Source organism: Heptranchias perlo, chromosome 20 (genome assembly GCF_035084215.1).
Source record: "Heptranchias perlo isolate sHepPer1 chromosome 20, sHepPer1.hap1, whole genome shotgun sequence".
Taxonomy (NCBI): Eukaryota; Metazoa; Chordata; class Chondrichthyes; order Hexanchiformes; family Hexanchidae; genus Heptranchias; species Heptranchias perlo.
The window spans coordinates 8,051,558-8,069,937 of record NC_090344.1 but is presented as its reverse complement, the minus strand read 5'-3'; the positions used below and the strand labels follow the sequence as shown (position 1 = coordinate 8,069,937).

General features: G+C 44.0%; 1 pseudogene; it reads right to left on the bottom strand.

Moving 5' to 3' along the window:
- The window catches only part of LOC137336063 (uncharacterized), a 45,574-nt pseudogene that overhangs the window by 23,665 nt on the left and 3,529 nt on the right, over positions 1–18,380 (bottom strand).

Below are 18,380 nucleotides of genomic sequence, written 5' to 3'. Positions count from 1 at the left end.
AATTGGGCTCGTCATTCACTATGAGTCAGCTTCAGAAAGCTAAATCGGGCGGTGAGTAAATTGGGCTCTTGATTCAATATGGGTCAGTTTTAGAAAGGTAAATCGGGCGGTGTATGAATTGGATCCTGATTCATCATGGGTCCGTTTCAGAAAGGTAAATCGGGCGGTGTATAAATTGGATCCTGATTCACTATGGGTCAGTTTGGGAAAGGTAAATCGGGCGGTGTATAAATTGGGCTCTTGATTCACTATGGGTCAGTTTCAGAAAGGTAAATCGGGCGGTGTATAAATTGGATCCTGATTCACTGTGGGTCAGTTTCAGAAAGGTAAATCGGGCGGTGTATAAATTGGACTCTTGATTCACTATGGGTCAGTTTCAGAAAGGTAAATCGGGCGGTGTATAAATTGGGCTCATGATTCACTATGGGTCAGTTTCAGAAAGGTAAATCGGGCGGAGTATAAATTGGATCCTGATTCACTGTGGGTCAGTTTCAGAAAGGTAAATCGGGCGGTGTGTAAATTGGATTCTGATTCATTATGGGTCAGTTTTGGAAAAGGAAATCGGGCGGTGTATAAATTGGGCTCATGATTCACCATGGGTCAGTTTCAGAAAGGTAAATCGGGCGGAGTATAAATTGGATCCTGATTCACTGTGGGTCAGTTTCAGAAAGGTAAATCGGGCGGTGTATAAATTGGGCTCTTGATTCACCATGGGTCAGTTTCAGAAAGGTAAATCGGGCGATGTGTAAATTGGGCTCCTGATTCACTATGGGTCAGTTTCGGAAAGGTAAATCGGGCGGTGTATTAATTGGATCCTGATTCACTATGGGTCAGTTTCGGAAAGGTAAATCGGGCGGTGTATAAATTGGGCTCATGATTCACTATGGGTCAGTTTCGGAAAGGTAAATCGGGCGGTGTATTAATTGGATCCTGATTCACTATGGGTCAGTTTCGGAAAGGTAAATCGGGCGGTGTATAAACTGGATCCTGATTCACTATGGTTCAGTTTTGCCACACACTGTGGGATTATTTAACTTCCAAGTGTCTCATTACTGCTTCATGTCTGATCACAGGAACTGACGGCAAGCCATTCAGTCATGGGGGGCATCATAATGAATCCCCATCCTATCTCCATGCAACATGTATGTAAACGCACTTTTAGATCAGGAGTCTCTGGACCAGGAACAGAGACCCGGCTCATTTTCCCTTGTCTAGTCGACGCGGACCTACTGGTTATGGACCGAGCTGAGATCATGTACGTGAGCACAAACAGCCGATGAATCCAAACTGAGACCATTTTGGTTTGATTGACTCAGTGTTTGAATGAATTCCCATAGCAACACAAATCGGAATCTCACAACTCATTCTGAAATGTGAGCCGTGGAAGAGCCGCAATGCAGGAATGCTGAGTTATGTGCGCTGTGATGCCGCATAAATCAGATATATCAGGATTGGTAATTTATTGAAAATAGAAGCTCTCTGATAATTTAGTCATGGAATGCTTCAAACTTGTAATGCCGGTGTCATTTGGTGTTTTCAATCCATGCAACAGATTCTGGCCATTGGTAGATCCTTCCCAGGCTCAGTGCCATCAGTGGGCCGAATGTTTCACTTTGATGGGTGTTGACTCACACTGTTCGATATCTACTTGTACGATACCAGAACCCATGGGAGTAACAATAGAACCCAACCACGATATGAGCTGAGTAATCGTGTGATTTGATTGGTTAGAATTGTAAACTGTTTTACTGCAAAGCAAGGTGAAGCATACAGAGCAACGAGGATGTTCAGAGCCCTTTAGCTCAATCGATACAACTTCATGGAACAATACAAAATAAAGAATAAACCAAACTATCCCACTTTGGTGGGTTGTCTTACATAATGTACAGAATAAGCCCTCTCCATTCCGCCTGTCTCCATTCCCAGCCTTCTCTTGCTTTATTATCCACTCAGCGTCTTCTTTCCAAAAAACAGACTGTCTTTTTGTTCTCTGTATTCTGATTTTTAAAAGCCAATCTCATTGTGTAAAAAGCCCGTCCGTTTCTGATGGTGATGAAAGGGTTTTCTAATACATTTGGTGAGATGCCGCTTTCCAAATACCCAGACAAACTGGAGATTTGCTTATTGTTTGGTTTATGGGAGAAGTATTTTTTATTCGTTCATGGGATGTGGCGTCACAGGCGAGGCCAGCATTTATTGCCCATCCCTAATTGCCCTCGAGAAGGTGGTGGTGAGCCGCCTTCTTGAACCGCTGCAGTCCGTGTGGTGAAGGTTCTCCCACAGTGCTGTTAGGAAGAGAGTTCCAGGATTTTGACCCAGCGACGATGAAGGAACCGCGACATATTTCCAAGTCGGGATGGTGTGTGACTTGGAAGGGAACGTGCAGGTGGTGTTGTTTCCATGTATCTGCTGCTCTTGTCCTTCTAGTTGGTAGAGGTCGTGGGTTTGGGAGGTGCTGTCGAAGAAGCATTGGCGAGTTGCTGCAGTGCATCCTGTGGATGGTACACACTGCAGCCACAGTGCGCCGGTGATGAAGGGAGTGAATGTTTAGGATGGTGGATGGGGTGCCAATCAAGCGGGCTGCTTTGTCCTGGATGGTGTCGAGCTTCTTGAGTGTTGTTGGAGCTGCACTCATCCAGGCAAGTGTAGAGTATTCCATCATACTCCTGACTTGTGCCTTGTAGATGGTGGAAAGGCTTTGGGGAGTCAGGAGGTGAGTCACTCATCGCAGAATACCCAGCCTCTGACCTGCTCTTGTAGCCACAGTATTTATGTGGCTGGTCCAGTTAAGTATCTGGTCAATGGTGACCCCCAGGATGTTGATGGTGGGGGATTCGGCGATGGTAATGCCGTTGAATGTCAAGGGGAGCCGGTTAGACACTCTCTTGTTGCAGATGGTCATTGCCTGGCACTTGTCTGGAGCGAATGTTACTTGCCACTTATGAGCCCAAGCCTGGATGTTGTCCAGGTCTTGCTGCATGCGGGCTCGGACTGCTTCATTATTTGAGGGTTTGCGAATGGAACTGAACACTGTGCAATCATCAGCGAACATCCACATTTCTGACCTTATGATGGAGGGAAGGTCATTGATGAAGCAGCTGAAGATGGTTGGGCCTTGGACACCGCCCGGAGAAACTCCTGCAGCAATGTCCTGGGGCTGAGATGATTGGCCTCCAACAACCACGACCATCTTCCTTTGTGCTAGGTATGACTCCAGCCACTGTAGAGTGTTCCCCCTGATTCTCATTGACTTCAATTTTATTAGGGCTCCTTGGTGCCACGCTCGTTCAAATGTTGCCTTGATATCAAGGGCAGTCACTCTCACCTCACCTCTGGAATTCAGCTCTTTTGTGCATGTTTGGACCAAGGCTGTGATGAGATCTGGAGCCGAGTGGTCCTGGCGGAACCCAAACTGAGCATCGGTGAGCAGGTTATTGGTGAGTAAATGCCGCTTGATAGCACTGTCGATGACACGTTCCATTACTTTGCTGATGATTGAGAGTAGACTGATGGGGCGGTAATTGGCCGGATTGGATTTGTCTTGCTTTTTGTGGACAGGACATACCTGGGCAATTTTCCACTTTGGAAATAAGTTCCAATGAGCATATTAGCGATCTTTCGTCAAGCCTTTCTCTTCTTAACAAAAATCTAGTCAGAATATGCAAGGCTTTTAAAGCCCCAAGCCCAAGACGTAACTTCTTTTTCAAGTCATTTCAGGTGGATAACATGATCAAATAAAACCGAAATATGACTGTCCCAAACGTTCATCTTTTATTCATTCCCTTTGTTCTTCAATCCATGTTGATAATCGTGCCATTATTGAAAGGGCATTTGAAAAGTTTCCACACTGGGACACTGTGACCACAGGGAAAGACAAGGGTATTGGCAAAACAAATTGAAATGCACATTGAGTATTGCTCCACAGAGCTGTGTGCTGGGACTGCTCGTATTGTCCATATGTAGAAATGTACGTTGAGAGGCGCTACATAGTGCAGTGTGGTGGGACTTCTCGTATTGCCCATATGCAGAATGACCTGGCTGTCTGAATCGAGGGAACAATATTACAATTTGCTGATGACGGCAAAATTGGCTGGAAGTAAAATTGTTCTGAGAACTGTGAAAAGCTGCAGGCAGAAATAGATAGTCAGATCGGGTGGGTAGGGAGGTGCCAGATAAAGCCTATTGTCGCAAAATGCAAAATTTTGGCAATCGGGGGAGAGGGAGCCCGATTCAAGGGAGGTCCAAGATTTACAATCCTTCTCCAAGCCAATCAATCCCCATTTGCCTTAACTCCTTGTTTCCCCTGCGGCAACCAACTGTCTCACTGTCGTGCGATATTTCCTCGAATATCGTTTTCCTTTATTTTTTAACGAGCTTCCTGTCACACAACTTATCAAACGCCTTCGGAAAATTCATGTATATTACCTTTACAGAATGACCTTTTATCAATCGAATTGTTCACTTCTTTTTTGATAAAAAAGGCTACATTTTTAAATATAACTTTCCTTTAACAAATCCGTGCTGCTTGTCTATGATTAACCGATGCCTGTTCTGGCCTAAACATGATTCCAGTCCCACACCCCGTGAGTGTTAATGCCAGCTGGGCAACCAGAGATGGGAATAAGTGTGGCCTTTCTAGCGTTGTCAACGTCCCGGGAGAAAAGAACAAAACGACATACTCACCAGTTGATAAAGGAGCTCTTGCCAGCCGAATGGTTTCCCATTAGCATCACCGTGACCTTCTTCCTTGGAGCCAAGAGGCCGAGACCCAACCGGTTGGCAATGCCCAACAGGCCTGTCAACAACAAAATGGTCTCTCGTCATCTCATTCAAAACAGCAAAGTTGTCGGTTCGGTGTGTGTAGAAATCACACAGAGGGGCGAATTTAACTGTGGGCGATGGTGTAAAACGGGCGAGATCGAATTAGCCGCCTATTTTATACGTGACCTCATTTTCCTTTCGACTGATATCAATGGAAGGCCAATTATATATTCTCAATTTTACATTATTAACAGAAGTTAAAGCCCCCCCCACCCAGAGAACGATAGCCGGATGGAGAAAGTAACTATGTTAAATAGAGGAAGTTAATGTTTGTTTAATGTACATGCAATTTGTTTGTAAGAAAAACACAGAGGCGGTAATTTTAACTCTGGGCAATGGTGTAAAATGGACGATGTATCATTAACCGCCCAAAGTATACCCACCGATTTCCCTGTCTATTGACTTCAGTACAAAGGAAATTCGGGCGTATTGCATAATGGGCGTCTAATTCAATTTCACTCGTTCTACACCATTGCCCGAAATTATAATTACTCCCAGAGAGAGAAGGGGGGCGGAAGTGGGGTTATATGGATTTATCTTCGGCAGCGATAGTGAATTGACAGCCCGCTTCGCTCTCCATCCGATTTACCGTTCCATTCAAGTTAATTTTGAACTAAGGAGACGATAGGTGGACTGGTCTATTGTTAAATGGTTTATCCCTCTCACACTTCTTGCACAAAGGCTACCCTTCAGGCCCACAAACTTATAAATGTAATTTCCATTCTCAAATTCTGTCCATCTCAGTCCGATACCCATCCAATCACTCTGTAAATCTCACTCCCGTTAATTCACCACGTAAATCTCATTCCCATTCCCTCACTGTGTAAATCTCACTCTCATTCCCTCTCTCTGTAAATGTCACTCCCAACCCTTCACTCTGTAAATCTCACTCCCATTCCCTCACTCTGTAAATCTCACTCCCATTCGCTCACTCTGTCCATCGCACTCCTATTCCCAGACTCTGTAAATCACATTCCCATTCGCTCACTCTGCAAATCTCACTCCCATTATCTCACCCTGTAAATTTCACTCTCATTCCCGCACTCTGTAAATCTCACTCCCATTCCTGCACACTGCAAATCTCACTCCTATTCCCACACTCTGTAAATCTCACTCCCATTATCTCATTCTGTAAATGTCATTCCCATTCCTGCACACTTTCAAGTTCACTCCCATCCCTGCACTGTGTAAATCTCATTTCCATTGACTGAATCTGCAAATCTCACTCACATTCCTGCAATCTGTAAATCTCACTCCCATTCCCTCACTCCGGAAATCTCACTCCCATTCCCGCAATCTATCAATCTCACTCCCAATCTCCCAGTCTGCAAATCACCCTCCCATTCCCGGGCACTGTAATTCTCACTCCCATTATCTCACTCTGGAAATCTCACTCCCATTCCCGGACTCTGTAAATCTCACACTCATTTCCGCACTCTGTAAATCTCACTCCCATTCCGGGACTCTCTAAATTTCATTCACAATCCTGCACTCTGTAAATCTCACTCCAATTCCCGCACTCCGTAAATCTCATTTCCATTCCCTCATTCTGTAAATCTTAATCCCATTCCCGCACTCTGTAAATTTCACTCACATTTCTGCACTCTTTAAATCTCACTCCCATTCCCGCACTCTGTAAATCTCACTCCCATTCCCGCACTCTACAAATTTCACTCACATTCACGCACTCTTTAAATCTCACTCCCATTCCCGCACTCTGTAAATTTCACTTACATTCCCGCACTCTTTTAATCTCACTCCCATTTCTGCACTCTGTAAATCTCACTCCCATTCCCGCACTCTAGAATCATAGAATCATAGAAGTTTACAACATGGAAACAGGCCCTTCGGCCCAACATGTCCATGTCGCCCAGTTTATAACACTAAGCTAGTCCCAATTGGCTGCACTTGGCCCATATCCCTCTATACCCATCTTACCCATGTAACTGTCCAAATGCTTTTTAAAAGACAAAATTGTACCCGCCTCTACTACTGCCTCTGGCCGCTCGTTCCAGACACTCACCACCCTTTGAGTGAAAAAAATGCCCCTCTGGACCCTTTTGTATCTCTCCCCTCTCAACTTAAATCTATGTCCCCTCGTTATAGACTCCACTACCTTTGGGAAAAGATTTTGACTATCTAACTTATCGATGCCCCTCATTATTTTATAGACTTCTATAAGATCACCCCGAAACCTCCTACTCTCCAGGGAAAAAAGTCTCAGTCTATCCAACCTCTCCCGAGAAGTCAAACCATCAAGTCCCGGTAGCATCCTAGTAAACCTTTTCTGCACTCTTTCTAGTTTAATAATATCCTTTCTATAATAGGGTGACCAGAACTGTACACAGTATTCCAAGTGTGGCCTTACTAATGTCTTGTACAACTTCAACAAGACATCCCAACTCCTGTATTCAATGTTCTGACCAATGAAACCAAGCATGCTGAATGCCTTCTTCACTACCCTATCCACCTGTGACTCCACTTTCAAGGAGCTATGAATCTGTACTCCTAGATCTCTTTGTTCTATAACTCTCCCCAACGCCCTACCATTAACGGAGTAGGTCCTGGCCCGATTCGATCTCCCAAAATGCATCACCTCACATTTATCTAATTTAAACTCCATCTGCCATTCATCGGCCCACTGGCCCAATTTATCAAGATCCCGTTGCAATCCTAGATAACCTTCTTCACTGTCCACAATGCCACCAATCTTGGTGTCATCTGCAAACTTACTAACCATGCCTCCTAAATTCTCATCCAAATCATTAATATAAATAACAAATAACAGCGGACCCAGCACCGATCCCTGAGGCACACCGCTGGTCACAGGCCTCCAGTTTGAAAAACAACCATCTACAACCACGCTCTGTCTTCTGTCGTCAATCCAATTTTGTATCCAATTGGTTACCTCACCTTGGATCCCGTGAGATTTCACCTTATCTAACAACCTACCATGCGGTACCTTGTCAAAGGCTTTGCTAAAGTCCATGTTGACCACGTCTACTGCACAGCCCTCATCTATCTTCTTGGTTACCCCTTCAAAAAACTCAATCAAATTCGTGAGACATGATTTTCCACTCACAAAACCATGCTGACTGTTCCTAATCAGTCCCTGCCTCTCCAAATGCCTGTAGAACCTGTCTCTCAGAATACCCTCTAACAACTTTCCCACTACAGATGTCAGGCTCACCGGTCTGTAGTTCCCAGGCTTTTCCCTGCCGCCCGTCTTAAACAAAGGCACAACATTTGCTACCCTCCAATCTTCAGGCACCTCACCTGTAGCTGTCGATGATTCAAATATCTCTGCTAGGGGACCCGCAATTTCCTCCCTAACCTCCCATAACGTCCTGGGATACATTTCATCAGGTCCCGGAGATTTATCTACCTTGATGCGCGTTAAGACTTCCAGCACCTCCCTCTCTGTAATATGTACACTCCTCAAGACATCACTATTTATTTCCCCAATTCCCTAACATCCATGCCTTTCTCAACCGTAAATACCGATGTGAAATATTCATTTAGGATCTCACCCATCTCTTGTGGTTCCGCACATAGATGACCTTGTTGATCCTTAAGAGGCCTTACTCTCTCCCTTTATGTATTTGGAGAAGCTCTTTGGATTCTCCTTTGCCTTATCTGCCAAAGCAATCTCATGTCCCTTTTTTGCCCTCCTGATTTCTCTCTTAACTCTACTCCGGCAATCTCTATACTCTTCAAGGGATCCACTTGATCCCAGCTGCCTATGCATGTCATATGCCTCCTTCTTCTTTTTGACTCGGGCCTCAATCCCCCGAGTCATCCAAGGTTCCCTACTTCTACCAGCCTTGTCCGTCACTTTATAAGGAATGTGCTTACCCTGAACCCTGGTTAACACACTTTTGAAAGCCTCCCACTTACCAGACGTCCCTTTGCCTGCCAACAGACTCTCCCAATCAACTTCTGAAAGTTCCTGTCTAATACCATCAAAATTGGCCTTCCCCAATTTAGAATTTTAACTTCTGGGCCAGACCTATCATTCTCCATAGCTATCTTAAAACTAATGGAATTATGATCACTGGTCCCAAAGTGATCCCTCGCTAACACTTCTGTCACCTGCCCTTCCTTATTTCCCAAGTGTAGGTCAAGTTTTGCCCCCTCTCTCGTCCGCCATCCACATACTAAATGAGAAATTCCTCCTGAATACACTCAACAAATTTCTCTCCATCCAAGCCCCTAATGCTACGGCTTTCCCAGTCAATGTTGGGAAAGTTAAAGTCCCCTACTATTACCACTCTGTACATCTTACTCCCATTATCTCACTCTTTAAATCTCAATCCCATTCCTGCGCAATGCAAATCTCACTCCCATTCACACACTGTAAATCACACTCCCATTCACTCATTCTGTAAATGTCATTCCTTTCCTGCACACTTTCAATCTCACTCCCATACCAGCGCTATGTAAATCTCACTCCCATTATCTGAATCTGCAAATCTAACTCACATTCCTGCAATCTATAAATCTGACAACCAATCTCTCAGTCTGCAAGTCACATTCCCATTCTCGCAAACTGTAAATCTCATTCCCATTCTCTCAATCTCTAAATCTCACTCCCATTCCTGCACTCTGTAAATCTCACTCCCATTCCCTCACTCTGTAAATCTCACTCCCATTCACGCACTATAAATCTCACTCCCATTCCTGCACACTGCAAATCTCACTCCTATTCCCACGCTCAGTAAATCTCACACACATTATCTCATTCTGCAAATGTCATTCCCATTCCTGCATACTTTCAACCTCACTCCCATCCCTGCAATCTGTAATTCTCACTCCCATTATCTGAATCTGCAAATCTCACTCACATTCCTGCAATTTGTAAATATCACTCCCATTCCGCCACCCTATTAATGTCACTCCCATTCCCGCACTCTATAAATCTCACTCCCATTCTCTCAGTCTGGAAATCAAAATCCCATTCCCATCTCTGTAACTCTCACTCACATTCCTGCACACTGCAAATCACACTCCCATTATCTCATTCTGTAAATGTCATTCCCATTCCTGCACACTTTCAATCTCACTCCCATCCCTGCACTCTGTAAATCCCACTCAAAATATCCGAATCTGCAAATCTCACTCATACTCCAGCAATCTATAAATCTCCCTCACATTCTCTCATTCTGGAAATCAAAATCCCATTCCCATCTATGTAAATCTCACTCACATTCCCGCACACTGTTACTCTAACTCCCATTATCTCACTCCGTAAATCTCACTCCCATTCGTGCACAATTGAAATCACGCTCCCATTCCTGCACACTGTAAATCTCACTCCCATTCTGTCACTCTGTAAATCTCATTCCCCCTTTCCTACTCTCTCAATCTCACTACTATTCCTGCACACTGTAAATCTCACTCCCATTCCCTCATTCTGTAAATCTCACTCCGGTTCCCGCACTCTGTAAATCTCTTTCCCATTATCTCAATCCGGAAATCTCACTCCAATTCCCGCACTCTGTAAATTTCACTCCAATTCCCGCACTCTGTAAACCTCACTCCCATTCCCTCACTCTGTAAATCACACACCCATCATCTCAGTCTGTAAATCTCACGCCCATTCCTGCACTCTGTAAACCTCACTCCCACTCCTGCAGACTACAAATCTCACTCCCATTCGCACACTTAGTAAATGTCACTCACATTATCTCATTCTGTAAATGTCATTCCCATTCCTGCAAACTTTCAATCTCACTACCATTATCTCAAACTGCACATCTCACTGACATTCTTGCAATCTGTAAATCTCATTCCCATTACCTCACTCTGTAAATCTCACTCCCATTCTTGCACACTGAAAATCTCATTCTCATTATCTCACTCTGTAAATCTCATACCCATTCCTGCACAATGCAACTTTCACTCCAATTATTCTCACTCTGCAAATATCACTTCCATTCATGCACACTGTAAATCACACTCCCATTCCGGCACAATGTAAATCTCACTCCCATTCTCTCATCTTTAAATCTCAGTCCAATTCCTCCACAATGCATACCTCACTCCCAATCCTGAACTCTGTAAATCTCACTCCCATTCCCTCATTATGTAAATCTCACTCCCATTATCTCACTCCGTAAATCTCAAGCCCATTCCCGCAATCTGTAAATCTCACTCACATTCCTGCACACTGCAAATCTCACTCCCATTCACACACTGTAAATCTCACTCCCATTAACTCATTCTGTAAATGTCATTCCTTTCCTGTCCACTTTCAATCTCACTCCCATACCAGCGCTCTGTAAATCTCACTCCCATTATCTCATTATGCAAGTCACACTCCCATTCCCGCAAACTGTAAATCTCAATCCCATTATCTCACTCTTTAAATCACTCCCATTCCCTCATTGTTTGAACCTCACTCCCATTCCTGCACACTGCAAATCTCACTCCTATTCCCACGCTCAGTAATTCTCACACACATTATCTCATTCTGCAAATGTCATTCCCATTCCTGCATAATTTCAATCTCACGTCCATCCCTGCACTCTGTAATTCTCACTCCCATTATCTGAATCTGCAAATCTCACTCACATTCCTGCAATTTGTAAATATCACTCCCATTCCGTCACCCTATTAATGTCACTCCCATTCCCGCACTCAATAAATCTCATTCCCATTCTCTCAGTCTGGAAATCAAAATCCCATTCCCGTCTCTGTAAATCTCACTCCCATTATTAAATTCTGTAAATGTCATTCCGATTCCTGCACACTTTCAATCTCACTCCCATCCCTGCACTCTGTAAATCTCAATCAAATTATCTGAATCTGCAAATCTCACCGATACTCCAACAATCTATAAATCCCAATCCCATTCTCTCGCTCTGCAAATCTCATTCCCCCTTTCCTACTCTGTCATTCTCATTCCCATTATCTCACTCCGGAAATCTCACTCCCATTCCCTCACTCTATAAATCACACTCCCATCATCTCATTCTGTAAATCTCACGCCCATTGCTGCACTCTGTTAACCTCACTCCCACTTCTGCACACTACAAATCTCACTCCCATTCCCACACTCTGCAAATGTCACTCCCATTATCTCATTCTGTAAATGTCAATCCCATTCCTGCACACTTGCATTCTCACTACCATTATCTCAAACTGCACATCTCACTGACATTCTTGCAATGTGTAAATCTCATTCCCATTCGTGAACTCTGTAAATCTCACTCCCATTCCCGCACTCTAGAACTCTAACTCCCATTCTCTCACCCTGAAAATCTCACTCCCATTCCTGCACACTGAAAATCTCACTCTCATTATCTCACTCTGTAAATCTCACTCCCATTCCTGCACAATGCAAATTTCACTCCAATTATTCTCACTCTGCAAATATCGCTCCCATTCATGCGCAGTGTAAATCGCACTCCCATTCCGGCACAATGTAAATCTCACTCCCATTCTCTCATCTTTAAATCTCAGTCCAATTCCTCCACAATGCATATCTCACTCCCAATCCTGAACTCTGTAAATCTCACTCCCATTCCCTCATTATGTAAATCTCACTCCCATTATCTCACTCTGTAAATCTCACGCCCATTCCCGCAATCTGTAAATCTCACTGACATTCCTGCACACTGCAAATCTCACTCCCATTATCTCATTCTTGAAATGTCATTCCCATTCCTGCACACTTTCAATCTCACTCCCATTATCTGAATCTGCACATCTCACTGACATTCTTGCAATCTGTAAAACTTACTCCCATTCGCGCACTCTATAAATCACGCTTCCATTGCTCAACTCTGTAAATCTCACTTCCATTGCCGCAGTCTGTAAATCTCACTCACATTCCCACACTCTCTAAAGCTCACTCCCATTCCTGCACTCTGTAAATCTCGCTCCCATTCCCTCACTATGCAAACCTCACTCCCATTCCCTGTCTTTGTAAATATCACTTACGTGTCCGCATTCTATATGTCTCAATCCCATTCCTGCACTCTGTAAATCTCGCTCTCATTATCTCACTCTGTAAATGTCATTCCCATTCCTGCACACTGTAAATCTTACTCCAATTCCCTCACTCTGAAATTCTCACTATGCTAATCTCACACCCATTCACTTGCTCTGCAAACCTCACACCCATTCTCACAGTCCGTGAATCTCATTCCTTTCTCCCACACTGTAAATCTCACTCCCATTCCCGCAGTCTGTTAATCTCACAACCATTCCGTCGTTATATAAATCTCACTCCCATCCCCTCACTCTGTAAATATCACTCCCGTTATCTCATTCTGTAAATGTCGCTCCCATTATCTCATTCTTTAAATGTCATTCCCATTCCTACAAGCTTTCAATCTCACTCCCATTATCTGAAGCTGCACATCTCACTGACATTCTTGCAATCTGTAAATCTCACTCCCATTCCTGAACTTTATAAATCTCACTCCCATTCCCGCAATCTAACAATCTCAAACCCATTCTCTCAGTCTGGAAATCACACTCCCATTCCCACACACTGTAAATCTCCCTCATTATTATCTCACTCTGCAAATCTCACTCCCATCCCCACATTCTGTAAAATACGCTCCCATTTCCGCAATCTGCAATTCTCACTCCCATTCCCGCACTCTGCAAATCTCACTCCTATTATCACACACTGTAAATCTCACTCCCATTCCTGCACAATGCTAATTCCACTCCAATTATCTCACTCTGCAAATGTCACTCTGATTCCTGCGCACTGTAAATCAGGCACAATTTAAATCTCACTCCTATTCTCTCGCTCTGTAAATCTCACTCCCCTTCCCTCACCCTGTAAACCTCAATCCCACTCCGGCACACTGTAAATCTCACTCCCATTATCTCACTCTGCAATTCTCACTCCTATTCCAGCACAATGTAAATCTCACTCCCATTCTCTCACTCTGTAAATCTCACTCCCATTATCTCACTCTGCAATTCTCACGCCAATTCCCTCAGTCTGCAAATCTCACTCTGCAATTCTCACACCCGTGTTCTCACTCTTTAAATCCAACTTCTATTCGTCCACACTGTCAATCTCACTCACATTCCTGCACATTGCAAATATCACTCACATTCCTGCACACTGTAAATCTAACTTCCATTCACACACTCTGTAAATCTCACTCCCATTTCCTCACTCTGCAACTCACAGTCGGCAAAAAGCAATCTGTAAATATCACTCCCATTCCTGAACTCTGTAAATCTCACTCCCATTCCCGCACTCTATAAATCTCACTCCCATTCCATCACGCTGTAAATCTAACTCCCATTAACTGAATCTGCAAATCTCACTCCCATTATGTCACATTGCAAATCGCACTCCCATTCCGGCACAATGTAAATCTCACTCCCATTCCCTCATTATGTAAATCTCACTCCCATTATCTCACTCTGTAAATCTCACGCCCATTCCCGCAATCTCTAAATCTCACTGACATTCCTGCACACTGCAAATCTCACTCCCATTATCTCATTCTTGAAATGTCATTCCCATTCCTGCACACTTTCAATCTCACTCCCATTATCTGAATCTGCACATCTCACTGAAATTCTTGCAATCTGTAAAACTTACTCCCATTCGCGCACTCTATAAATCACACTTCCATTTCTCAACTCTGTAAATCTCACTCCCATTGCCGCAGTCTGTAAATCTCACTCACATTACCACACTCTCTAAAGCTCACTCCCATTCCTGCACTCTGTAAATCTCGCTCCCATTCCCTCACTCTGCAAACCTCACTCCCATTCCCTGTCTCTGTAAATATCACTTACGTGTCCGCATTCTATATGTCTCAATCCCATTCCTGCACTCTGTAAATCTGGCTCTCATTATCTCACTCTGTAAATGTCATTCCCATTCCTGCACACTGTAAATCTTACTCCAATTCCCTCACTCTGAAATTCTCACTATGCTAATCTCACACCCATTCACTTACTCTGCAAACCTCACTCCCATTCTCACAGTCCGTGAATCTCACTCCTTTCTCCCACACTGTAAATCTCACTCCCATTCCCGCAGTCTGTTAATCTCACAACCATTCCGTCGTTATATAAATCTCACTCCCATCCCCTCACTCTGTAAATATCACTCCCGTTATCTCACTCTGTAAATGTCGCTCCCATTATCTCATTCTTTAAATGTCATTCCCATTCCTACAAGCTTTCAATCTCACTCCCATTATCTGAAGCTGCACATCTCACTGACATTTTTGCAATCTGTAAATCTCACTCCCATTCCTGAACTTTATAAATCTCACTCCCATTCCCGCAATCTAACAATCTCAAACCCATTCTCTCAGTCTGGTAATCACACTCCCATTCCCACACACTGTAAATCTCCCTCATTATTATCTCACTCTGTAAATCTCACTCCCATCCCCACATTCTGTAAAATACGCTCCCATTTCCGCAATCTGCAATTCTCACTCCCATTCCCGCACTCTGCAAACCTCACTCCCATTATCACACACTGTAAATCTCACTCCCATTCCTGCACAATGCTAATTCCACTCCAATTATCTTACTCTGCAAATGTCACTCTCATTCCTGCGCACTTTAAATCCGGCACAATTCAAATCTCACTCCTATTCTCTCGCTCTGTAAATCTCACTCCCCTTCCCTCACCCTGTAAATCTCAATCCCATTCCGGCACACTGTAAATCTCACTCCCATTATCTCACTCTGCAATTCTCACTCCTATTCCAGCACAATGTAAATCTCACTCCCATTCTCTCACTCTGTAAATCTCACTCCCATTATCTCACGCTGCAATTCTCACGCCAATTCCCTCAGTCTGCAAATCTCACTCTGCAAATCTCACACCCGTGTTCTCACTCTTTAAATCCAACTTCTATTCGTCCACACTGTCAATCTCACTCACATTCCTGCACATTGTAAATATCACTCACATTCCTGCACACTGTAAATCTAACTTCCATTCACACACTCTGTAAATCTCACTCCCATTTCCTCACTCTGCAACTCACAGTCGGCGAAAAGCAATCTGTAAATCTCACTCCCATTCCTGAACTCTGTAAATCTCACTGTGCAAATCTCACACCCATGCTCTTCCTCTGCAAACCTCACTAACATTCCCTCATTCTGGAAATCTCACTCCCATTCCCTCACTCTGTAAATCACACTCCCATTGCCGCAGTCGGTAAATCTCACTCACTTTCCCACGCTCTGTAAATCTCACTCCCATTCCTGCACTCTGTAAATCTCACTCCCATTATCTCACTCTGTAAATGTCATTCCCATTCCTGCACACTGTAAATCTCACTCCCATTCCCTCACTCTGTAAATCTCACTCCTATTCTCTCACTTTCCAATTCTTACTCCCATTCCCTCACTCTGCAAATCTCACCATGCAAATCTATCACCCATTCTATTACTCTGCAAAACTCACTCCCATTCTCACAGTCCGTCAATCTCATTCCGATTCCCGCACACTCTAAATCTCACTACCATTCCCGCAGTCTGTCAATCACACTCTCATTCCTGCACTCTGTAAAACTCGCTCCCATTCCCTCACTCTGCAAAGCTCACTCCCATTCCTTGAATTTGTAATTCTCATTCCTATTCTCTCACTCTGCAAATCTCACTCCCTTTCCCTCACTCTGCAAATCTCACTATGGAAATCTAACAACCATTCTCTTAATCTGCAAGCCTCAATCCCTTTCTCACAGTGTGTTAATCTCACTCCCATCCCCTCCCTCTGGAAATCTCACTCTCATTCCTGCAGTCTGTAAATCTCACTTCCATTCCCGCACTCTGTAAATCTCACTCCCATTATCTCACTCTGAAAATGTCATTCCCATTTCTGTGCACTGTAAATCACTCTCCCATTCTCTCACTCTGGAAATCTCACTCCAATTCTCTCACTCTGCAAATCTCACTCCCATTCCCGCAATATGAAAATCTCACCATGGAAATCTCACAACCATTCTCTTACATTGTAAACCTCAACCCCATTCTCACAGTCTGTAAATCTCAATCCTATTCCTGCAGACTGTAAATCTCACTCACATTCCCTCACTCTGTCCATTTCCCTTCCCATTCTCTCACTCTGCAAGTCTCACTCCCGTTAACACACACTATAAATCTCACTCACATCGTTTCACTCTTTAAATGTCATTCCCATTCCTGCACACAGTAAGTCTCAGGCCCATTCCCACACTTTTTAAATCTAACTGGTAGTCTCTCACTCTGCAATTCTCACTCCCATTCCTTCACTCTGCAAATCACACGATGCAAATCTCACACCCATTTTCTTTCTCTCCAAACTCACTCACCCTGCCTCGTTCTGGAAATCTCAAACCCATTCCCTCACTGCGAATCTCACTCCCATTCCCGCAGTCTGTAAATCTCACTCACATTCCCGCACTCTGTAAATCTCACCCCCATTCCCTCACTCTGCAAATCTCATTTCCATTCTCCGACTCTCTGAATCTCACTCCTATTCCTGCACACTGTGAATCTCACTCCCATTCCCTCACTCTGTCAATGTCACTCCCATTCCATCAATCTTCAAATCTCACTCCGCAATTCTCACACCCATTCTCTCACTCTGCAAATCTCATTTCCATTCTCCCACTCTGTATATCTCACTCCCAATTCTCTCAGTCTCAAATCACATTCCAATTCCCGCACACTGTAAATCTCATTCACCTAATCTCACTCTGCAAATCTCACTCCTATCCCCTCACTCTGTAAATTACACTCCCATTTCACACTCTGTAAATCACACTCACATTCGCTCACTCTGTAAATCTCAGTACCATTCCTGCACTCTGTAAACCTCGCTGCCATTCCCGCACTCTGTAAATCACACTCACATTCTCTCACTCTGTAAATTTCACTCACATTCGCTCACTCTGTAAATCTCACTCACATTCCCTCACTCTGCAAATCACACTATGCAAATCTCACAACTATTCTCTTACTCTCCAAAACTCACTCACACACCCTCGTTCTGGAAATCTCAATCCCATTCCCTCACTCTGTAAATCTCACTCCCATTCCCGCAGTCTGTAAATCTCACTCCCATTACTGCACTCTGTAAAACTCGCTCCCATTCCCTCACTCTGCAAATCTCACTCCCATTCCTTGACTCTGTAAATCTCACTCACATTCCCTCACTCTGTAAATCTCAATACCATTCCTGCACACTGTAAATCTCACTCCCCTTCTCTCACTCTGTAAATCTCACTCCTATTCTCTCACTGTGAAAATCCCACTCCCATTCCCTAACTTTGCAAATCTCACTATGCAAACCTCACTCCCATTCTGACGGTCTGTCAATCTCACTCCAATTCCTGCACATTCCAAATCTCACTCCCTTTCCCTCACTCTGTCAATCTCACACCCATTCCATCATTCTGTAAATCACATTCCCATTCCCTCACTCTGTAAATCTCAATCCCATCCCCTCACTCTGTAAATCTCACTCCCATTCCTGCTCTCTATAAATCTCACTCCCATTCCCGCACTCTGTAAACTCACTCCCATTCCCGCACTCTGTAAATCTCACTCCTATTGCCGCTCTCTAT